Genomic DNA, 25118 nt, shown 5'->3' with positions numbered 1-25118 from the left:
CACTGGGTGGTAAGATATGTTTAGCTTCGAAGTCTGCCACATACAGCCCTGCCACGCTCGGCGCGAAAGTACTGCCCATGGATGTCCCAGAGCATTGGAGGTACAGTTGGTCTTTGAACGCGAAAAAATTCTCTTTCAGTGCTAGAGTGGCACACTCAATAATGAATTTTTTCGGGGTCTGGAATTCCCAGTTGGTTGAATCCAGTGCCTTAGTGAGGACCTTGATTGTGTCGTCCTGTGGAATGCTTGTATAGAGGCTTTCCACATCTAAAGTTACCAGAGTGATTGAGTTTTCAGGGAAGGTGATCTCTGCCAGCAGACGCAACAGACTTTTTGTGTCCTTTAAATAAGTTGGTGTGGATTGGACTAATGGTTTTAGAAAGTGATCGCAGAATTGTGATAACGGCTCTAGGAGCGAGCCAATGCCTGAGACGATTGGACGTCCAGGTGGTGGTAGTTTATTCTTGTGCATTTTCGGCAAAGTATAGAAGTAGGGTATTACACTACTTGGATTGTTCAGAAAAGCCGCTTCATTCTTGGATATATGGTCTTGATCCTCTGCTTGTTTAACCAAAGAGCTGATCCTTTTAGAGAGGTCCGGAGTCGGATCTGATGTCAGTGGAGTGTAGTTTCTGGCATCACCAAGTAGATTTTTACAGGTGATCTCATAGTCAATTGTGTTCTGGATAATGATCCCTCCGCCCTTGTCCGCAGGCTTGATGGTTACGGAGGTGTCATTTTGTAGTTGTTGTAATGCCTCAAATTCCGCAGTACTGAAGTTCCCGAATGTTTTCGGGTTTTGGCAATGTTCTTGGTCTTTAAACACTGCTTGCTCAAAAGCAGTTATTGCCGCTGGTATAGTATGTGGAGGCGGGATGAAAGTAGAGCTAGGTCTTAGACCTGTGTCACCTTTCCTAACTGATTCCATGGGGTCTGTTTTCCCATCAAAAAACGCTTTTAGTTTTAGTTTGCGGAAAAATGCTGCCAGCTCGCAGTGTAGCTTGAATTTATCTGGTTTTGCCGTGGGGACAAAGCCAAGCCCTTTTTCCAATACTTGAGTCTCCGCCGGAGTGAGTGTTCTGGAAGAGAGATTAGTTACTAAACTTAGACTCCGCTCGTGCCCGGTTGCTGATTGCTCCGTGTGTGGTTCGCTACTGAGTCGTCTTCTTGCCAGGTTACTCTGGTGTTCCCTCTCCTTTTGCCTCGGCCTCTCCGTCCACTCTCTACTTTCATCCCGCCTCCACATACTATACCAGCGGCAATAACTGCTTTTGAGCAAGCAGTGTTTAAAGACCTAGAACATTGCCAAAACCCGAAAACATTCGGGAACTTCAGTACTGCGGAATTTGAGGCATTACAACAACTACAAAATGACACCTCCGTAACCATCAAGCCTGCGGACAAGGGCGGAGGGATCATTATCCAGAACACAATTGACTATGAGATCACCTGTAAAAATCTACTTGGTGATGCCAGAAACTACACTCCACTGACATCAGATCCGACTCCGGACCTCTCTAAAAGGATCAGCTCTTTGGTTAAACAAGCAGAGGATCAAGACCATATATCCAAGAATGAAGCGGCTTTTCTGAACAATCCAAGTAGTGTAATACCCTACTTCTATACTTTGCCGAAAATGCACAAGAATAAACTACCACCACCTGGACGTCCAATCGTCTCAGGCATTGGCTCGCTCCTAGAGCCGTTATCACATTTCTGCGATCACTTTCTAAAACCATTAGTCCAATCCACACCAACTTATTTAAAGGACACAAAAAGTCTGTTGCGTCTGCTGGCAGAGATCACCTTCCCTGAAAACTCAATCACTCTGGTAACTTTAGATGTGGAAAGCCTCTATACAAGCATTCCACAGGACGACACAATCAAGGTCCTCACTAAGGCACTGGATTCAACCAACTGGGAATTCCAGACCCCGAAAAAATTCATTATTGAGTGTGCCACTCTAGCACTGAAAGAGAATTTTTTCGCGTTCAAAGACCAACTGTACCTCCAATGCTCTGGGACATCCATGGGCAGTACTTTCGCGCCGAGCGTGGCAGGGCTGTATGTGGCAGACTTCGAAGCTAAACATATCTTACCACCCAGTGCCCCCTTTTTTTCGTCAATGTTATTGTGGAAACGCTACATTGACGACATTCTGCTCATCTGGAAAGGCAGTGATAATGATCTGGAAAATTTCCTCACATGGATCAACACTCTAGACCACAACCTAAGATTCACTAACACCAAAAGCAGAAGAGAAATTGTGTTCTTAGATGTGGTCATTTCAATCAGTGGAACGACACTCGCCACTAAGACCCACAACAAACCAACAGCAAAGAACAACCTCCTGGAATTTAACAGTTTCCATCCGCGTCCGCTAAAGGAAAACCTCCCTTACGGGCAGTACCTAAGGCTACGAAGGAACTGCAGCATGACCATAGATTTCAAAGTCCAATCAGCCAACCTAACCGAAAAACTAAAAAGTAGAGGCTACCCTATAACCACCCTTAACAAAGGATTTAAAAGAGCTAAAAATCAGCCAAGGGAGGCACTTTTGGAAGAAAGGACTAACAAACCAGACCAGATCCCACTTACATGTGTCACCACGTACAGCAGTCTCTCAAACATTTTGAAAAAGAGCGTAAACAAACATTGGAGCATTGTAAAAACCCTTAAAAAGGACTGGGAAAAACCCCTGTTCTCTTTCAAAAAGGGACGCAGCTTGAGGGACGCCTTGGTACACACACGCCCAAAAGAGAAACCACAAACCATGACACCATCAGTGACAACAACATGGGGTCTCCCCAAAATTACCGGACACTACCCATGTTCGGATTGCAGTGTGTGCCACCTAACACAAGCCACCAAAACATTGGCTCTAGAAGAAGGGAAAATCTGGACCCAACGTGGACATACCAATTGCAACTCGAACAATGTGATCTACCTGATCACCTGTTCTTGCCAGCTCCGATACATAGGTATGACCACCAGAAAAGTGAAACAACGGATCTGTGAGCACCGCAGCAATATAAGGTGCAAAAAAGTAACAACAAAACTGAGTCGCCACTTCCTAGAAAAAAACCACACCACCAACGATATGAGGTGGACTGTGATTGAAGCTATCGAAGGTACCAGGAATGTACAAAACAGACTGTTTGAGAAAGAACAGCGTTGGGTATACCGTCTGGGGACAAATACCAACGGCCTCAATGACGATATCCCGTGGAACACAGTCCTATCGTGAACTCCCGAACTACCTGCCTTCCAATGAGATATACTGGGTGATCTGAATTAATATATCATCAAATATCAATTAATTGCCACATTTTTCATATTCTATGCACATTGAGCAAAAAAATATCAAAGAGGAACTATGTCCGTCTACCAAACATTAATAATTAATGTTTGAAATTTAACCACTGTTTGTGAATTTCTAAAACTAGACACTAGCATTTACCGCATTTTTCAAATCTTGTGCCCATTGAATAAGACACCAAAGGGGATTTATGTCCGTCAACAAAACCTTAATGGTTAAACTGTATGTGCACTTCTACTAGAATATGACTTATGTGTCCCTTACATCATCGAAGCACAAATACTTCTGATTAGTTCTCATTTATTGACCAACACTCAAACTACCACTCATTTGAGAGGATCACCTTAGCAACCATTAGCGCGTCCAAATTCCCCTTCATGTATGGCTCGAAGATAGGCTCGCGACTCCAAGCCTCACTCTGAAATGAAGCGCACCGCGCCCAGGTGGGCGTGTGCGCTCCAGGCCTCGCTCTGGACGAGACACGCCCAACCAGGAAACGGGCGCACAAACAAGAAACAAAGTGCTTTTAAACGCATTTACCGGCCCCGCTCTCTATCGTCGGGGTCCGGTTTAGAGGCTTCTTGCAGGTTTAGAAGCGGATTGCGAACGCTGAGGGCGTGAGTCTGCATCTCCGGCGGAACGACTTTTTGCGATCATCACGAGCTAAGTAACTGTATGCTTGGGTCATTCTGACATTTAACTCTTTCACTCCATAGGATGTGCCAGGCGCGCTCCAATCCTCCTCCCGAGACCCATGGTGCTAGTAGCGCCCCATTTTAAAGTGAGATTTTCTCCATATTTACCAGCTTAGGGGGGTCACCGACCACCTGGTCAAATTGATCCCTGCTCATGGAGAATTCACATCGTGTTTTTACTTCCCCTGCTACAACAGTAGCTTTTAAATAAAACCCACCTTTAGCACTCCACCTCCTAGCGTATACAATATCCCTAAGGGCGACTTGGATGGTGCATAAGATATCATTTATTGTGTGCACACAAAAGCTTGTCACCATCTTAGGAGCACTATGATAAGTGTATTCTGGCATATACTAATTGTATGTTTGTCTGTATCTGTTTGTCATTATACTTTCTCTTACAGGTGCTGACACACCCCTGAATTTTGGGGCTTTTTTAGAATGAGCAATTGCTCTTCTAATTTTTAAGCACTTTTTCACCCTTTTTTCTTTTTCACTTTCACGCCCCCAGGTCCGGGTGGACTATTAGAGTGTCCATACCGCCGGGGTATAGTCCTGAAGAATGCCTTGGTGAATATATACCACAAGTACGGCAGAAACATGTTGACTGATTTATTCCAAATGCGTGGTATTTAGCTGAATTTATTCCAACTCGTAATAACCTTGGCACGTAAATTCAGACACATAAAACCACCTACACGTGTCTTAGGGATCACTCATTAAAAAAAAAATTTTGATACCCTGTTAGGCACTTTTAAGTTTCTAATTTTCACATCACGTCCTCCCCACACGACCAGCTCCGCAGTCTTTCTGGCGTCGTAGCACACCGAAGAGGCACTCGGTCTCTTCGGTGGGGCCCGATGATGAAGCATGACACTGACCAGGTCGGTGTGTGAGGGCTTTCCTACTCAATCGGAGTGACTGTGTACAAACAGAAAAACCCACTTATCTCCTTGCTCCATATTCCTGGCAGCCTGTTGACTGACCAGACCTCTCTTTTCTTGTTGTTTGATATTTAACCGGGGACTAAGAGAGTGTCCTTGCTTTCCCTACCTCTCTCTTTGTTGACATATAAAGAATACATCAAGACATCCTGGGAATTACTGTACATACATAGATGTTGGAGTGGGGGGTGTGAAGTGTTTCTTAGCGGGAAAAACTGTGAAAACGCACTAAGCGGTTCTCTCCTTTGTCAGGGTATAAACTTATACGGGGCCTGCAATGGTTCCTCTAACAATTTATCTTGCCACCTGCAAGATTCACCAGCTGCAGTGATTGGTCTAATTTGTGGACAGCTCTCAAATGTGAGTTACCTAATGTTGAATGATCACATGCAGTGGCATGTTGCCAGGTATACCATATCTAGTAACTGTGTCAGCCAGGGTCACTTGCTGTATGCAAGTATTGTTTCCTAAAACAAAGACAGACAGGGAGTTGCCTTTATGGCCTTCACTGAACATCTCTTCTATACGAATTGATACTTTAAGCAGAATGAAAGCCATTTCTTTTCTCCATGGAGACAACTCTACTGGCGATAAAGTGTCGTGAGCGCCTCGTCCAAATTTTGGGACTAACTCGTCTACGAGAATTAATTACCACATAGTTTCTATCATTCAGACCAATTTGTCAAGATTGCATCTTACCTGTTCTACGCTGCCTGCTATGTGGAGAATAATTCGTATTAGACACATGTCTCACACTCCCATCAGTCATGCCAACGGATGTTGATACTTTGCTTGAACCAGTAACAGCCCATGCTCTGTGTTGTCCCACCCGGCTACCAATTCTGATGACGGCATTCATTGAGATCTCACAGAAGCAAAATGCAACTGCTGAGGCACGAGAGGAAACAGGCGTGCAGGTACCATCCATAACGAACATTGCTAATGCGACCAATGCTGACGGCGATGCTTCACATCTATGTGCGGTTAATCTTCCTAACGAGGTAATCCAACTTTCACCTAAAATGGTAGACCTGTTTTTTGTCAACAGACTTAGAAGATTTCATGTTTTCTCCTAGCCCTAACACTGACTTTTGATTTTGGCACAAAATGTTCTGAGAGACTTTGAATTTGACCTTCATTTTTCGAAAACAAGGTACTATCTTTGGAACTCTTTTTTCTATGAATAATTTCTTTTCCAAATTTGTATTTTTTCATTTTTTTGGCACAAGTAATCTGCTTATAGTAGAACTATTCATAGAGAACAAGATTTCTTTGAACACTTCCAGAGACAATATTTGACCTTGTCCACATACAAACAGTTTTATGTAATTCTGACATGAAATGGTTTCGGCATATTTTTCTTCTGAATTAACGAGCCATTTCATAAATGTATATTTGCATGATTCATTCAGTTAGCATTTCAAATGTAAACTATATGCTTAGAATGAAACATTGCTTGAATGCGTACAGCACCAATGCTCTTTCGTGTACAACCAGTACCATTGCATTTTTATGTATTTTGGGTGGGTTTTAAAACACTTGTTGTAGATAGTTTTTAGATATGTTTATACGTATTTAGAACTTAGTATTTAATAAGAGTCTTGCATAAGAAAGTGGAGTGGGTGTTTTATGTCGATTTAGATTCCGTACGAATTTCCCGATTCATGCCCTTATATGGGTACAATCCGCGCTGTCCATACATAGGCGTTAAAATCAAGCCCTTATGTAGGCGTAGCCCATGCTGCCCAAATACAAGCATGGCTACTTCCATCCGTTTATCTACGTCACAACAATTTCTTTGAAAACCAGACTCTTAAGCCGTTAGGGACTTTCCCTTGCTTGAATATTGATTCCTCGAAGAACTCAGTTATTATGCTTGAACATCTATTCCTTAAGGGTTCATTCATGACGTTCATATGCCCGACTTTACTTCAAAGATGGCATTCCTAAACACCTTCAAGGTATAAATATACCTTCACTTGCTATAGCAAAGCATGGTGTGGTTCAGTGCAGTTCGACTACCTACTTGCATGACGCAGCTCGCTACAGCAAGTGCCGAAGGAAGCCAACTCTCCAGCTGACGCACAGATCAGAAGCTGTCATTCTCTGCCGAGAAATCCAGCTCTAGTGTTTCTGACTCCTCTTGTGGGGTGTTGGGAAATCGAGCGGGTGAAAGAGATACCAACCTCTCTCATTCTAAGGTATGGTGCTGATTAGAACCTAGAGAAGCCTTTGGCAATTCTTGGCAGAACTAAACCTATGCTAAAGACAAACACCTACTTCTTCCCTCGTACTAGACCTAGGATAGGTACACTGGGGTAGGCGTATTTTAGAAGCACCATTTGAGTATTTTAGCTTGTGTTATTTATGTATGTATTTTTACATGTCATAGCAACAAACAATGCTATGACAGTATTATTTTATATTACTGTTTATGCTGTACGCATTTAATTTGCATTCTGTCTAACGATTGTAGAAGTTCACCTCTCTTGCATGAGAAAGAAGACTGTTCAATAAACCCTTTTTATTGAAATGCCCGTCTCTCTATTTCTATGCAAATCTGTAGAAAGGAAGCATGCACGATTGATTAAGTAAAATAGTTATCTATTGTTTCCACGACTCTGTAGATATGTTTCGATTCTTGGGGAAACAAAGTTGTCATGTTTATGCGGTTGTCAGAAACGAATCCCTTCTTGTTTATTCGAGAACGTTTCTAGTGACCTCTGAGTTAGCTGGCACTCACAATTAAGTTTAGTATACTCGATAGAGACATACTGACCTCAGTCCTATGTCAAATCTATAGTGTATATTATACCAATGCGCAGAGCCTATTGGGAATATAAGAACTACACTACAGTATGGCCAGGTTGTCTTGGTCGAGAGTCACAGGGGTCGGTGCAGCCGCACTCGCCCTGGGCCTGTCAGAGTCTCGATTAAGAGTTGGAGATTCCCGTGGGCTGTCGTGGAGATAACCCCCCAGTCCCTTCTGGCTCATCGAGCTCTTCTGGGTCTGCGCAGTGCTCATGTGCTTTCTTGAACCATGCCACATTTCTGGTGATCACTTGCTGACCCTTTTGCGTGGACACCATTGTCCCTTGAACGTGAATTACTTTCCAAACCTTGGGCTCATACGGGGTCCAAAACTTCCAGCCTGTCTTTGACTACAACGTTGTCTCCCACTTTCTCCGTTGGCATCCTAGCGCCCCTAGCGAGACTTGCCTTCTGATTTCTCACTTCCCTCCGGGCTTGTACTGTCACATCATCTCTTTCTGGAGGCCTCTAGGCAGGATCAGTCGGGATGCTATCTTGCGGTGCTCTCCTGAAGAGTAGATGAGAGGGTGCACAGTGAGTGGTGCTGTCAGAGGTCTGTCTATAGGCATCTAAGAATTGGTGTAAGGTTTTCTCCACGTCTTCTCCCTGCTCCACCGCGATGCGCATGAACCGCTCGACCTCGCCATTTGCTTTCGGCCACTATGAGGTGATCTTCCGGTGTTGAATCGCTTTCTTTTCTAAGTGTTCTTGAAATTCTCGGCCCTGGAAGGGGGGTCTGTTGTCCGACCTGATCTCTTCTGGGAGGCCCATAAATGTGAAGATCTTGTCAAGAACCTTTTGTACTGGTGTGAATGCACTTCCACTATTGGAAATTTAGAGAACGAGACCATTAGTACTAAGGTGCTGCGGCCATCGGGGAAACTCTAAAGTCGTTGCTGGTTTTGGAACAGTGCATTTTAATCGGCTCCTCCGTGATGACTGGCGCAGGTGCAGGGTTGCCCCCTGTTATGGTACATGAGTGGCAATGTCTGATCTTCTCTTCTACCGTGGCATCCATACCGGGAAACCATACTTTGTTTTGGAGGTGTGCCTCAGTCTTCACCATCCCTTGGTGCCCAACGTGTGCTAGTCCCACGATTTAATCTTGCAATTCTCTCGGGACTACGGTGACGTGGCCTTTCAACATGACCCCATGCTCACCTTCGCTCAGTTTGCTGCAAACTCTCCACATTTGTTGTTGTGTGTGGCTGTCCTCGGCGGTGAGTGTTTGTGCCCCATCTAAGAAATAGGCCCAGCCGTTGGTCTGCAAGGCTTTCTTGACTCTTGTCAGCGTTTCATCTTTGGTCATGGCTTGCCCAATCTCCTCGAGTGTCAATGCTTTGGGACAGGCTTCCTGAGTGATCATTCCGACGAATGCCTTGGTGTATTCTTCATCTGGGGGCATGCATCGTACGTCTATCTCTTCTGGGTGTCTCGAGAGATAATCCACTGAGTAGTGCGCTCCAGAATATGACTTTGAATCTGTAGGCTTGGAGTTGTACCGCCCATCGTTCTATTCTCGGAGGGTGTCAGTCACACTGTTCCTGCAAACAGGGGAATTAACGGCTTGTGGTCCGTCACCACGTGGAACTCTTGCCCATGGAGATACAGGTGGAAGTGTTGGCATGCCCACTTAATGGCAAGGTACTCTCTTTCAATCTGGGCATATCTTGTTTCCGTGTCCGGCAGGGCGCGACTAGTGTATGCAACTGGTGCCCATGTATCTCGGTTGCTTTCTTGAAGAAGGACTAATCTGAGGCCAACGGGGCTGGCGTCCACTACCAGTTAGGTACGCCTTCCTGGGTGAAAGTAAGCCATGACCCTCTCTTCCATTAGCGCTGTCTTGATGGCATGAACGTGGTGTTGGCTGCAGTGGTTCATTCCCAGGTGCTTCCACTGCGCGTGAGGGCTTGCAGTGGCTCAGACAGCGAGGCCAGATTTGGTATGAACCTGCCACAGTAGGTAGCCATACCCAAAAAGCTGCGGACTTCAGTTGGTGTGGTGGGAGTACTGGCCGACCAGATGGCTGTCGCTTTCTTGGGCTCCACTCTCAGCCCCTCTCTTGAAAAGATGTACCCAAAGATTTGTGGAGTGCTTGTAAAAGGAGCATTTGGCCCTATGGAGGGTTAGGCCGCAATCTTTCAAACATTGGACCGTGGCTTGGAGGTGCTAGTGATGGTCTTCTAAGGTGTTGGAGAACACCAGAATGTTGTCACTAAGGTTGAAGACTCCTTGCAAACCAGACAGTGCTTATTTGATGGTGTTTTAGAAAACGTCTGCAGCTGAGGACACCATGAAACTCAGCCTTTTGTATCTCCGGAGGCCCACGTGGGTGGAGAACATGGTGATGTATCGGCTCTCCTGCTCCAGTTCCAGCTGATGGTATCTAGCAGTTCAAATCAAGCTTTGAGAACCACATGGCTCCATGGTGTTGGAGAACACCAGAATGTTGTCACTAAGGTTGAAGACTCCTTGCAAACCAGACAGTGCTTCTTTGATGGTGTTTTAGAAAACGTCTGCAGCTGAAGACACCACGAAACTCAGCCTTTTGTATCTCCGGAGGCCCACGTGGGTGGAGAACATGGTGATGTATCGGCTCTCCTGCTCCAGTTCCAGCTGATGGTATCTAGCTGTTCAATTCAGTTCAATTCACATTCAATTCAATTAATCTTTATTTCGATACACTGTATCATAAAGGTTACATAAAATAAAGTCACAACTTTAAAAGGAGTATTTAACATCTTAACACAATCATAAATTGGTGTCAATGTGGACATTCTATTAATGGGGGGAGGAATCAATCTTAATTAAAAACATACATACATTATTTTTTAAAAGGCACAATAAAATCAATAATAAAAGTGATTAGTTTTTTCTAAAATATTGGTTTTCAAATTCATTTCAAAGTTTTTCACCAATTTTCTTCCTGAGGAAATACACTGCTAGCAGAAACCTACTGGTACCATAAACAAAAACTTGCCGCGTATCAGTCTTTAAAATTCTTTCTGCAACTCTGCATGATCGCACACCAACATTTAAGCGGAGAGGTTTGATCCATCTCTTTCTTGGAATCAAATAAGCAGGGCAGATAAACAAAACATGCGCACTGTCTTAACTAACTTTCTCAGTGCACATGGTACATTTGTCATCACTATCTTTCTTCCATTTTGCTGTAGAGCTTTTTAGCATCAATACTCCATATCTAAACTTTAGATATAGTGTTTTGGCCAAGGGAGGATTTACTTCATTCAGAAAGATTTCAAAATTTGGGCCCGTCTTGAATGAGAGAAATTCTTTGGTCAAGGAACCATTTGATATATCATTGGTTCTATAATCGTCCATATAGACCCAGAAAATTGCTTTTAAAATCTTCCTTGACCCCGGCATTAAAGCTGATGGATTGCTCCAGAAATTTGATAATCCAACCCTCTCCAACCACGTTCTAATGTGGTTAAACCATGAAATGCACTTGAAGGTGACTAGGTCTTTTATCTCCACCAGTGCCTCTCGATAATGAAGGAGCTCCGGTGTTGTCCAGATTCTAACCCAAAACATTAGGGGTCTAAGTATAGCATGATGGTCTGTGCGCCTTACATTAAGATCAAATATCAAAGGGGTTGTGAGAGTGAGTACTGGTACCTTTAAGAGAGATCTAAAAAAGATGTTCTCTTTCACTTCAAACACCTTTTTACAGGCCGGTCCCCACAGTTCTGCCCTATATAAGGCTGCTGATTGTGCTTTAGCTCGAAAGACCTCAAGTGCAGGGAGCACGGATTTGTTAAGTCTATTGCAGTGCCTTTTTAATATCGGACGAGTATTCTGTATTAATAGCAGCTTACTCTTTTCAATTTGTGATTTCCACAGCATCTTAGAATCAATTAGAACACCCAAGTAACAAAAATGTTGTACATATTTCCGCTTTTGGCTATTCAAGGCCAAGTTTTCTCTAAATGAGCTGTGAGGATTTATTGCCATATATTTTGTCTTTCTAGTGTTTATCTGTAATCCCTTCTCACTGCAATAAGATTGAAAGGTGTTAAGTAAGGTTTGAAGGCCCTTAGAAGTTTGCGATATTAAAATCGTATCATCCGCGAAGAGTAGGGCCGGTATTTTCTCGCCCCCCAACTTCGGCGCATCATTACTGCAGTTATTTAGAAAGGATGGAATATCATTGACAAACAGAGAAAAACAAGGTTGGTGCCAGGACGCAACCTTGGCGAACTCCCGTTTCTACTGGGATTGTTCTAGTAAGTTCGCCCCCTGGGCCCCACCTTACCCTTGTGAAATTGTCTTGGTGTAATCTTATTAATTGGGCCAAAAGGTGTGCCGGTAGTCCCTGGCTATCAAGTGCTTTCCACAACAGATGCCTAGGAATGAGATCGAATGCGGCTCTTAGGTCGACAAATGCCACATACAGATGTCCTTTTTTTAAGTTAACATATTTCCAGCATATACAGCAAAACCTAAATACTTGGTCTATGGTACTAATTTTACATCTAAAACCTGCTTGGAATTTAGTGAGAACCTCTCTTTCTTCAATCCAAATATTGATACGGTTTAAAATGTGCCTCGCGTAGATTTTTTGTAAGACATCTATTAAACTGTTTGGGCGATAATTCGCCGGATCGCTCCTATCGCCCTTTTTAAAAATACAGATGATTTCCGCCCCCCTCCACGTGTCCGGTATGACCGCTCCAGCAGCTATGAAATTACACAAGTAATCAAGATACGGCCCCCAGACGCCCAAATCATGCTTATATAGGTCTCCGGGAATCGCATCTAATCCTGGGGCTTTACCAATTTTAACAGAGTCAATTGCATTGATTGTTTCTTGGAGGCTAAATTCTAAAATTTGTTCGCCCGTGCTAGTTAGTGTCAGATCGTCTCCCCTGGTACTGGTGTCAGGTACAGCATATAACTTAGTAAAATGGTCTATCCATGTCATTTCATCTAAATAGACTTCTCTGGAACCCACTTCTTTCCTATTCCCATTAGCAACTATTTTCCAGAATAACATAGAATCCCTATTTTTTGCTGCATCCAGCATGTCTGACCATATTGCTTCATCCCAGGCTGTCTTGGCATTTTCCAATACCTTCTTATAACTATGTTGTGCTTCTTTAACCAATATGCTGTTGTCCTTATTTTTGATGGAATTAATTAATTTCGTTTTAGCATTTCGACATGTTTTGTCATACCATGGTTTCCCCATAGGTTTTTGTTTACCTTTCTCTATTTTTGTGTCAATTTTCTTGGTGACGAGGGGGACAATTTCCCTAAAAAAAACCTTATGTGAGTCTAAAAATGATTCTCCTTCAATTACCATTTCAGGGGATACGTAGGTAGAGAAGAGCCTTGCAAAAATGCCATAAATATTAGCCATTTTCACATCGTTGTCTAATGTGTGTGCCCATTTAACTGCACTACGGTTATTACTCAATATTACATTGTCAGTGCACTTTAGTTGGACAATATCGCAGTCCAGAGGTCTGGGTGTTATTTCATCCTTTAGGGTTAATTCAAGTGGCTGATGGTCGCTCTCTACTCTGAGCCTGACCCTAAGGTCGATAGCGTATTGCCATAAGTCAAGGGATAAAAATAGGTAATCTATTTTGCTTTGTGTGGTGTTTCTGCAAAATGTGGGGACCATCGGTATATCGGACGGGAGGCGACCATTACATGATCTTAGACCATGTGTCAATGTTAAGCTCATTATTTGTAATGCTAAGGTCGTGCATGGAACCTGTGTTGTGCTAGATAGCACAGGAATCTCATTTACCGAGTCCTCATCTTCATAAATAGCCTCAAGCCCATTTATAGGCTCATAATTGCAATTAAAATCTCCTCCTATGATTAAACCTGTGCCTAATTTTGCTCTACTTAAAATAGAGTCCAATTGGCTAAGTGTGGCTGACTCCTTTGAGACCAAACCTGGACGATTATAAATATTATATATATGCAATACCTTGTTGTCATTACTGACTATTTTTAACCCCAATATATCTGGGGAATCCATCTCTATCTGTTTTATACTACCATTGAGAGTAACCTTTACCCAAGTGGTTAAGCCACCAGAAGGCCTACCTCTCTTTGACGGTACTGCAGCTAGGAAGAAACTCTTGTAACCTACTCTGTACACAATCTCGGTTGACCACGTTTCCTGTAACAGGCAGATGTCACCATTTTCAATGAATTCGTTCCACCCCGGGTCCCTGGTATTCTTCCTCAGTCCCGCAATATTCCAGTAAATTATTTTAAAGCCAGTGCTAGCAATTTGGTTACGGAATGTAATAGGATCATCACTAATATTTATGACCATAGTGCCTAAAGGCAATACATCATCTTGATTAATGTCACCACTTTCGTGTCCCCTTTTCTGAGATGCCTGAAATCACAGTAGGCCCTACGCCTTCCTTAGCTGGGCTGTTCGGTATAGTGGGTTGATGTAGTCAATCCACTGCCTCCAGCGGAGATAGCTCTTGAAATCTATTGGGGCTTAGGACGCCATTCATGATATTTGGCATGTTTGACGCTCTATTGTGGATGATTTTATAAAAGTACCCTAATGGAAGTGCACTGATATTTGTATTACTTTTAGGTGGTTCTTCGTAAGCTCTCAGCAGGGAACGTACTACATGGGGATGTCTAAATTTACAACTATGCAATCTCCCTGTATGTCTTTCTGGGAGTTCCCCACCCACCCTACCCTGCGCACCATTAGAATCTCATTTGCCTTATGCATGCTGAATATTTTATATTTGGATAACCAATCCACAACCTTATTTCTCAAATCATTTCAAAATTATTTTTGGTCCCGTCTTAATATAGGAACACCTGCTAGCACTAAAACATATGAACAAACAGCAGGTGGGAGATCCAGTTTATCTGTGTTAGGAGTCAGGTCTGTCCCTTTTGGGCTGTATTGTGTGTTCCTAGAATGATTGTGGGATGTTCCTAACGTTACATTGTCCTGAGCTGAGGAAATCCCCTTGACTTGCAAAGTGAAACCATTGGATTCTACGTTATTTCTTGGGCAAGCTCTTTGTGGGATATTTTTACCCGACTTTGGAGAGTGTTCCGCCCTTCCTTCAGTTCCAATGGGATCTCTGGGAATCTCTAATCATTTTTTTAAATTTAATACTAGATTTCCCCCTTCTGAAATTACACTCTTCCCATCGCCTATGGTTTTTCCTAGGTGCAGTACAGCTGCATTTAGTTGGCTAATTTCATTGTTCAGTTCCCTCAATTTGGTATCCATTGCTCTACTTATTTGGTTGTGGACAGAAGTGAAAGTTGTTTTAATGATATCTGCCACAGTTTGTTCAAGGCCCTCTATTATCTCTTTATCCAGCTCTGAACTATTTTGTTCCAAATCATCGGTTTGTATTCCTATTGTTCGGGAACTATGACTTATGACATCTATTTCCTTCGCTTGTTGGTGGCAAGCCCCCCCTTTCCCTCCTAGTTTCCCTTTTTTGGGCATATTTTCTTCCCCCTCACTGTTTTTCCATTTTTATTATCATTGCTATGTGCCATTGAACCCAATAACTTTTGCCCTCGAAGTCGACTCGAATTCCCAGGGCTAACCCCTGGATTCTCGTCGACTAGTCCGGCTAGAGAACTGGAATGAGCCAATGGGGAACTTGGATTCTCTTCCCGATTGACTAAACTGTTTGTTGGGCTAGTAGTTGTCAATGGGAGCTGTTCCCTATTTGCCGCATATGTGGGAAGTTTGCGAGGGATCAAGCGATAATCTTCTCTGGGCTATTTCAATTTCACGTGACAATACATGTTCAGCTCTCGCGATAAAATCATCCAAAGTCCCAGCTGATCTTTGATGGTGTTTTAGAAAACGTCTGCAGCTGAGGACACCACGAAACTCAGCCTTTTGTATCTCCGGAGGCCCACGTGGGTGGAGAACATGGTGATGTATCGGCTCTGAACAACCTGGCTGCAGGTCAACTGCAATACTCAAAATAAAATGTTTATAACGTTTCGCTATTATCATTTTGTTTTTCCTTTTCACTGGTTTAAAGCAGTGGGGCGATGTTACCCCTCCTTAGCGGAGGAGCCGCCCCTGGTTAAGGCACATCTTAGAAACTGTGCAATATTTCCAATGCAGGTGCTGAAGTCGGTGACTGATAGACTGTTGCAGCCGCCGTGAGCGCCGGGTGGCGCGAGGTTGCTTCCGTTTAGCCCTTCAGGTAATCCAGCGAGGCGTGGGGTTCAACACCGGCCTCATCGCCAATGTAGCGCAGCGCGGCCTGGAGCGGCTGAGGCCTAGTGCAGCCCATATAAATGACACACCACTACAGTCAGTGGCGGGAAGATGCCGAGCTTTCTCCTGTCGTTTATTTACAACCCCGGGACGAGCCTGCCCTGAGGAATGTGTGAGGCAAACAATGTATAGGAGAGCCCGGATGGCTCTCTACACTATTGAACATGTTAAATTAAAAAGGAATGTAAAACTGAGAGTAAGAAAGATATGGAAGGTGGTTGCTGTATATCATTCAGGGCATAGTCAGGAAATTGAGTGAATGGGAGAGAAAAAAAAACGTGTCAGGAAAAGTGAAAGAAAGAAAATGTGGAAATTGACACAAGGCCAAAATAAATTAGGCAAATGATAAAAAGGGGGTGAATGAAAATTTGGAAACTGATACACGTCAAAATGAATGAGGCACATGGAAAAAAGAAAATGAGCAGTGAGTTAGTATATATTCAGGTTTACCTTAGGACATGCAGAGTTTGAGGCATAAATCTTTTTTCCCCCGGGGTGATAATGTGACTCGAAGTAGCTTCAGAATGGTTTCACTGAGCGCAGCTATATTTAGTTGGATAGGGTTGTCTGCATGGCTGAATGCTAAATCTCCTGAAAAACATTAGATTCTTAATAAAGGGTATGTACACTTCTGTCTGACAATATAATGTTTGCTTTTTTCTCATTCACAAATACATCGACTTCTAGTCTTTAACAATAGTGTATTTATCGCCCCCTAGAGGTTCATAAATGGGCACATGAGAGGTTCCTCAAAAGGAGCCCTTATTGAAAGAAAACTCAGGATGCAATTGTATAATCCCAAAGTCCACACAAATCTCATGATTACTTGTTCATTGTTTTTCCTAATATAAGAACCCTCAATGCTGCCAAACTGATAGCACGTGCCCATTTGAAGCACAGTGCAGATTTAAGGTGGGGTGCCTTAAATGAACAAGTGCTATCAGATTCCGAGTACATGCACTTCTTCGTTTATTTATGGGGCAGTTAAGGCCAGTGGCAGCTGGTAGGGAACGGTGGCAGAGGGTTGGGGAAGATGGGGAGGGGTTAGGAAAACAAATAAAGAAAACTTAGCTGGTGCTCGCCATCGCCAGCCGCTGCCTTTCCTCCAGAAGGAACCAGGAAGCACAGAGCCTCCCAAAATCTCCTGACCAATCACAGCGTTGCCTTACAGCAGCATTGTGATTGGTCTGAGTGCCATAGTTCGGCACTCAGATAGGGACTGGGAGGCTGGGCATGCTCTCCACCTAGACCGTACAAATTAGCCTGTGGAGAACATGCAAAGTGCGCATGATGGTTTAGCCGGCCCTGGACAACCGGCCAAACTGCCATGCACACTTAAGGTGCAACCACCACTCCTTCCTCAACATCAATGGAGCCCGGCCCCACCACGCCCGAACAACCTGGCTGCAGGTCAACTGCAATACTCAAAATAAAATGATTATAACGTTTCGCTATTATCATTTTATTTTTGCTTTTCACTGCTTTAAAGCAGTGGGGCGATGTTCCCCCTCCTTAGCGGAGGAGCCGCCCCTGGTTAAGGCACATCTTAGAAACTGTGCAATATTTTCAAATTAAAGTTGCCAGCACTCTGGAACAGCGAGCACCTCCACTTTTTTTCTTGTTCCAATCCACAAATCTCTTTCCCAAGTATGCCATGAGTCTGCTCACTGTTCTGTCTGCCGCTACTTGCATCTCGGGTTATATTTTTGATATTTCTTATGTCTGTAGTGCTGCTGTTTTTTAATACCTTAGCTTGGGGTGCTGGTTCCGTAGAGCAACACATGCTTGGGAATGCAAAATATGGTTCAGGCATAGAAGAAGCACAGAAAGAGGGAAGTTGCAGAGAGACATTAACACAAAGTTTGGTTTTAACTCTGGTTGCATGTGTGAGCACATTAAAATATAGATCTCGTGTGTGGTGCCAAAGCTTGTTATTGACTCTACAAAGGCAGAGGTAACTTTGTAAATCAATCCATCACATTGAGGGTCGATATAATGGTTTGCGTGTTGTCTTTTTCATTTTGGGCTACGTTAGATTCTTTTTAACTTGACCTACCTCTAAATCACAATTTAAAAGAATAGCCATGCTAATGTTTGAACACTGCAAACTTGATAATCTCGTTGAGCACGACTATATACACACTAAAATCTAATTTGTGGAAACGCATCTTTTACCTCTTTATCTTGTAATTTGCCTAATAACTGCTCAACGTAATTTTAAGTTTTAGATCTGGTATATTCCTGCTTTGTAAGGTGAAAGGAGCTGGGTCTAGTGTTCCGAAGGGTGTGGTAAATATATCGGATGAATGTGAAATCCTATGGTATATTCTGTTTCGCTGTCACAATGTGAAATCTTAGCATGTGTCTCTTTAGAATCCACTTCTAGATAAATTATGTTATGGAAGCGATTAGGGAGTTTGGACTTTCTCTTACTGATGAATTTTGTCAAGGTGCACGATGTAAACGTGCATTTAAAGAAATTATTTTAAAAGTGTGAACGAATTCATCAAATTGCTAATTTACTTATTTTCTTTTTAATTGATAATTTGGGGCTAAGAGAAGAAAATAAATAAATGGAGGTTTAGAATCTTGACCCCCCCCCTCGCCCCCCCCCCAGTCAGCAGGCTATTGTTGGATTTTTGTCTGATTAATGTTTATTTCTTTGGACGTCTCATGTTAACTTGAAATGTAAATTCTGAGTGATTACCACAGTGTTTAGTTTTTTATATACATAAAATTAGACCCTTCGTGGTAACAGCACCTGAAATTTGGACGCCTGCCCAGCATTTTGTGTTCCCTGATCTTCCGGACCTCCTCTCGCCGCACCCGCTTCGCGGGTGCCGCATCGTAGGGACCGGCTGGTGGAGGCTGATTGTGGACCCTTGGAGTTGGAGTCGGAGGAACAGCAGCGACAGGGGAGAGGCGCTGCGCGGCAGGGACTCGCTCTCCCAGGAGTCCCTGCACGGCCATAACCATCTGGTCTGCGCCCCCTGTCAGCCCCGCCCCCAAGACCGGTGAACTGGCTTAAAAGTGCCGGATTTCCTCCTGTCAGCGGGACCCTTCGTGGTAACAGCACCTGAAATTTGGACGCCTGCCCAGCATTTTGTGTTCCCATATCTTCCGGACCTCCTCTCGCCGCACCCACTTCGCGGGTGCCGCATCGTATGGACCGGCTGGTGGAGGCTGATTGTGGACCCTTGGAGTTGGAGTCGGAGGAACAGCAGCGACAGGGGATAGGCGCTGCGCGGCAGGGACTCGCTCTCCCAGGAGTCCCTGCACGGCCATAACCATCTGGTCTGCGCCCCCTGTCAGCCCCGCCCCCAAGACCGGTGAACTGGCTTAAAAGTGCCGGATTTCCTCCTGTCAGCGGGACCCTTCGTGGTAACAGCACCTGAAATTTGGACGCCTGCCCAGCATTTTGTGTTCCCTGATCTTCCGGACCTCCTCTCGCCGCACCCGCTTCGCGGGTGCCGCATCGTAGGGACCGGCGGGTGGAGGCTGATTGTGGACCCTTGAAGTTGGAGTCGGAGGAACAGCAGCGACAGGGGAGAGGCGCTGCGCGGCAGGGACTGCCTCTCCCAGGAGTCCCTGCACGGCCATAACCATCTGGTCTGCGCCCCCTGTCAGCCCCGCCCTCAAGCCGTCACCCCGCCTACATAATTGACCCAGTGTTCCGCGGCGCGGGACGAGCCGGGCGAAGCCCGGGCAAAGGGCGGGCCGTCTGTGGCCGTCCGGGGCTGTGCAGGGCTGGCTGGGCCACCCCCCTGATATTTGGCTGACGGGATCCATGAACATTGAGTACTGTGCTTAATACTCTGTCAGCTAGAGTAACCTCTTTCTGGACTCTGTAAGTAGCCCCTCTATTTGTTCGGGACACTTATGCCAATGGCAACCCGCTCGGGCAGGAGCTTGAGAGGTGAGGCGGGGATGGTGTTGGATGTGTTACTGGGACTATGGACCGATTTATTACTCGTGTTGTTACGGTAATTGAAAAAGAAATTGCCATGACAGAACAGCGTCTTACCGAGGATCCTTTTGTAAATAAACACTCCTCAATGGGCATGCTGTCGTTAGCTACCTCCCCGGCTCATGTAAACGTTCCTTTAGTTATTGTTCCTCTAGCACATGTATCTGATCCCTTGGTCAATGCTTCCCCGGACCTTGACCATCCGCGGGTTGTTGCGGTTAGGGCAAGTCTGGATCGGCTAGAGAGCTTGGTGGACGCGGTTTCGCTTAGCGGCGATGGAGCGTTGACGGAGCTTCTGCCTATTGAGACTTCTGTACTTGTGCCTCCCGCAGCTACCCTTCAGCGGAATGAGGACCCTATAGCCACTGCTGTGCCTTTACCGTCGGCAGCAAATGATTTATCCTCTAGCAAAAGGAAACGACCTGTCAGTCTATGTAAGGGTAAATACCTGAAACCCCCCAAGAAACCAAGAAAAAATGGAAGCAGGGCGGGGGTGACTAATAAGTGTTCAGTCCCAGGTGCTAGCAGTCCCCAGGGGCGAAAGGGGGGAGTAGTTATTGGTGCTACTGCAGAGACGTCTCCTGAGGTCTTGACATCCGACCCGGGTGAGCCTGTTAGGCCCCTCTTTAGAGGCCCCATTGATCGCCCAGTTGGGAAAAATGATGGAAACATTGTTGATGCCGGTTATGGAGAGAGTAAAAGGGCTAACAGAGCGGCTAGATAGATTTGAGCAGGTCAGTCTTGATAACTTCTTCTCTTTAAAGTGTTTTGTAAAACTTCATCTTAAAAATAGGGAGGACGGCCCAGTGAGGAATCTTGCCATTCAAGAGACACCGTCTACTTCAAAGAGTGTTAATCCCCCATGTGGGGCGGTGCCTGGGGTGGTTGAGGCAAATACCCTCGTTGCACCTACAGTGGCCCCTTCTGGGGCCGTCCCAAATTCGGGGGCGGTCGCAGTGGGTGTCCCGGTTCCATCAAGTGTAACAGTGGCTAGTACTTCTCATCCGATGACAACAGTGAGGCCTGGAGGCCCAGGGTCGCCTGGCACTGCTACGAATAAAAAAGCTAGTAAGAGCAACTGCACTGGTGCAAATGATAAAAAAACTGGCAAAACAATCCCAGTCCCCATCCCACACCAAAGAAGCTTCCCTGACACAGTAATTGCCCCTAATCCAAACCTGCCCCCTGACTGTCAGCCCTTTGTAGCAGTTCTTACTGGGGTCCCTGGGCTCATGCCAGGTAAACAGGAGTCTTTTGACGAACTTAGAAACAAAACGCTATTTTGGTTGAAGGAAAATAGACCTCTCCCTAACTTTTTGGGCAGTCGGGTAATTCATGTGAGGACGGTTAGCTGGTTAGGCACTAGGCCAAAAGATATAATGGGGGACTGTATTATAGTCAACTTTGATTATCCCAGGGTAGCAAGCTATGTTTGTAGTTTTGCCAATAGTGATGGTAGTATGAGTTCAAGCCTAGAAATTGGCACCCGTGACCTTAGCTTTTTTAATCCCTATTTAACGTCCATCCGGCCTGCCAGACCTACTACTAGGGAGGGATGGGTTGGCAGACAAACTCCCTATAACCTTCCTCAATATAGTTTGTCTCGCCAAAACCCATGCCCTTTTTCTAACTGGTCATGGCAGGACTGTTGACAAAATTGTTACCGCCCTCGTCAGGAGCTGTCTGATGTATTAGGGGAGGAGGAAAAGCGTATTTTAGATTGTAAAGTAAAAGCTTTGGGGTCACTGTGTTATAACCCATTGTCTCCTGATGGCCTTGCCGCTTTCTATCCTGGGGAGTCAATTGAGTACCTAAATCCTGGTGATCCCGTCCCTGATGCCCCCAACCAGCAGATATTAGGGAATGCTGTTTTAACTAATTCTGGTCTTCGGGATGGCCTTCCTGCACAGAGGTCTTCTCTTGCTCTGGCCATGGCTGAGGACGAGGCCCTGAAGATAGTCAGCTGGAATATAGCAGGCATTTCGCGTAATCTGGATATACCCGAATGGAACTCTTTTATTGAGTCATTTGAGATATGCTTATTCCAGGAAACTTGGTGTGTGGAACCTCGATACAAGATCAGTTATATTACCCACTTTGTTCCCGCAATCCCTTCCCCCTTTGGGAGAGGTCGCCCTTCAGGTGGGTGTTGTATGCTACTTGTTTGCTTCTTGGCATACAGGCTGCATGGAACTTAGAATGTTCTATCTCTGTTCTGACTCTGTGGTTCTGTGAGGGTCAGTTGGAGCCTGACTGAGTTTGATGCCAGTCTGTGGTTGTTAAGCTGTTCCTAGAATCTACGAATAAAGCCTATTCCTGGAACCAACTTACTATGTGTGGACCTGATTCTTCACAACATATTGGCGACAGTGGGAGTAATATTCCAGGACTTTACCAGGAAAGATAAAACCGGCAAAAAGGATATAGCGCTCACTTCGTGTTTCATGAAAGTAAGAAATTTCATTTATTTAAACTTGTGCCCTGATAGCACCAGCGGCTGTTTAACTGACTGTGCCTTGATTGCACCAGCGGCTGTGGTACAATTCTGTTTCATTCGTATATTAAATTAACTTTTCAAGAACCATATTCTAGCGTTAAATGCTACTGCGGCTGAAAGTTAAAAATCGTGCACATGATAGCACCTGCGGCAGACTCCTTAATTAATTTATATAAATTTTACCGATCAAAGTAACCAACTCAAACTCGTTAATTAACGGTCACTTACTCATTCAGTTTTGTCTCGAGAACCTCGTCATTTTTCTTTGACGCGTGTTCAGAATGTTCGGAGTTCTTCTACTGTTCACGCAGTTACTTTGATCGTCACCGACACAGTGCATTCTGGTTACACAAAACATTGTGGGAGTGACATCATCACGCCATTTCACGTTTTCGGCCATTTTGGATGAGGGAATATATATAAGCTCATATACAATATTGTCATCGTGCAAGACAGCGTTTGGATTGTTTCAAGAGCAATATTTACAATCTAATACACGGAAAATCTACAAAAGTATCTACAGCGAAGCACACGCTTATTAGTGTGTATTTACTATATAAATGAGAAAATAAGATTTATCCTGTGATAAATTATACATGCAATTGTTGGTTTAGCGAAGCGTTTTTTTTTCCTTGTTTTTAAATTCATAAATTGTTAAATAATCTTCAAAATTTAAAATTTGTATTCATGTCTAACATAATGGTTCCACCCCATTTTTTGCCAGTTGCTGGAGATCCTAAAATGGATTGGGATTTATGGTATCCGATGTTTTTAGCTTATGTAAATGTTTTGGAAGAAGATGGTTGTTCTTCTAAAAGAAAATTAGATCTTTTACGCTTATCTTTAGGTGGTCAAGGCATCAAAGAATTATCCGATTTGCCCCCTTTAGAAGACTCTGATGATGAATCTGATGTATTTCAGATTGCTGTTATGCAACTTACTATTAGATTTGGAAAAAAAGTAAATACTGTCATGGAGCGTTTTAAGTTTTACTCAAGAGCACAAAAAGATAACGAATCTATTGAGAATTATATATCTGCCTTACGTGCTCTAGCTGGATCCTGTGCATTTGACACTATCAACTATGAACAAGTTATGAGGGATCAAATAATGATGAAAACTAAAAGCAAGAAAATACAGGAAAGACTGTGGTTAGGAACTGAAACTTCTCTCAAAGCTGTTGTCAATATAGCAAAAGGTATCGAGCAATCAGAAAAGTTCGTGACCGAAATAAGAGGTCAAAGCCTTTCAGTTAAAATTCAAGAGTCTATACCTGAAGTTTCAATCGTCAAGAGCCAAGCAGTCCAAAAGAAAACTATTTTTCCTACTTTCAAAAAAGATGGCATTACAAAAGAAAACAAATTTAGTAATAGATGTACATTTATAATATGTTATAGGTGTGGACGTTTTGACTATGTGGGGAATTTTAAAAATTGTCCTGCTTTGAATAAAATTTGTGTAAAATGTAAAAAGACTGGACACTTCGGAAAGATGTGTCGTTCACCTCAAAAAGTAAATTGTATTTCTTTTGATGATGAAGGGTCAGTTGAAGAATTTAGTGAATTTAATTGCATTTCATGTATATCCTCGGATAACTGCAAGAGTTTTCCTTCGAGTATATTTAATATTGATGGTAAGGAGATTTCCATGTTAGTGGATTCTTGTGCATGGTATTCTATAATTGGCAAAGATGTTTTTGAAGAGTTATGGCCTAACAGGGAATTTTCAAGCCCTGATATCAAACCTGGTAGCTATACAGGACATAAAATTGAACTAATAGTTTTTTTTTGGGCCAAAATAAGTTTCAAAGACAGGTCTACTATAGCTAAAATCTACATTGCTCATAAAGGAGAGTCCATTTTGGGTTGACCTCATCAAAAAGAGTTGGGTTTCAAATTAGATCCTAATGCTTCGCCTCCAGTATATATTGATCCTAATGTTTCACTGCCAGTATGCGTTGTTACCTCTGATGAAAATGAGTTTGTGGAAAATATAAAAAATGTATTTCCAAATGTATTTCAAGAAAAGTTAGGTGAGTATGCCCAATTTAAACACAAAATTATACTTAAAGACAATGCGGTACCCGTTAGGCAGAGGGTTAGAAATGTGCCTTTAGCTTATTGTGACAAAATAAAGGATATTCTCAATGATTTAGTTAATTCTAACATTATTGAACCCATCGAATCGTCTCCTTGGGTTTCCCCCATTGTTCTTTCCCTTGAAGCCAATGGGGAGCTCCGCTTATGTGTGGATCTCCGCAGCTTAAATAAAGAAATCTGGACTGACATGCATCCCCTACCAAAAATTAATGAACTTATTTCTACTCTTTCTGGTGCTTGTGTGTTTTCAACTTTAGACCTTGCTAGCGCATATCATCAGGTTGTATTACATGAGGAATCTAGGAATTGAACTGCTTTTGTCACACCTGAGGGAATGTATCGCTATTTACGTATGCCGTTTGGTCTAGCAAGTGCTGCATCTGTGTTTCAACGCTTAATGAAAGAAATGTTGGAGGGTTGCAAAGGGGCCATTGCATTTCAAGATGACATCCTAATTTATGGCAGTGATGTAATACAACATGATGAGAATTTAAAAGCTGTTCTAGGA

The sequence above is a fragment of the Lissotriton helveticus genome, chromosome 10 (genome assembly GCF_964261635.1).
Source record: "Lissotriton helveticus chromosome 10, aLisHel1.1, whole genome shotgun sequence".
NCBI classification, from domain to species: domain Eukaryota; kingdom Metazoa; phylum Chordata; class Amphibia; order Caudata; family Salamandridae; genus Lissotriton; species Lissotriton helveticus.
Note: the sequence above shows the minus strand (reverse complement) of the source record.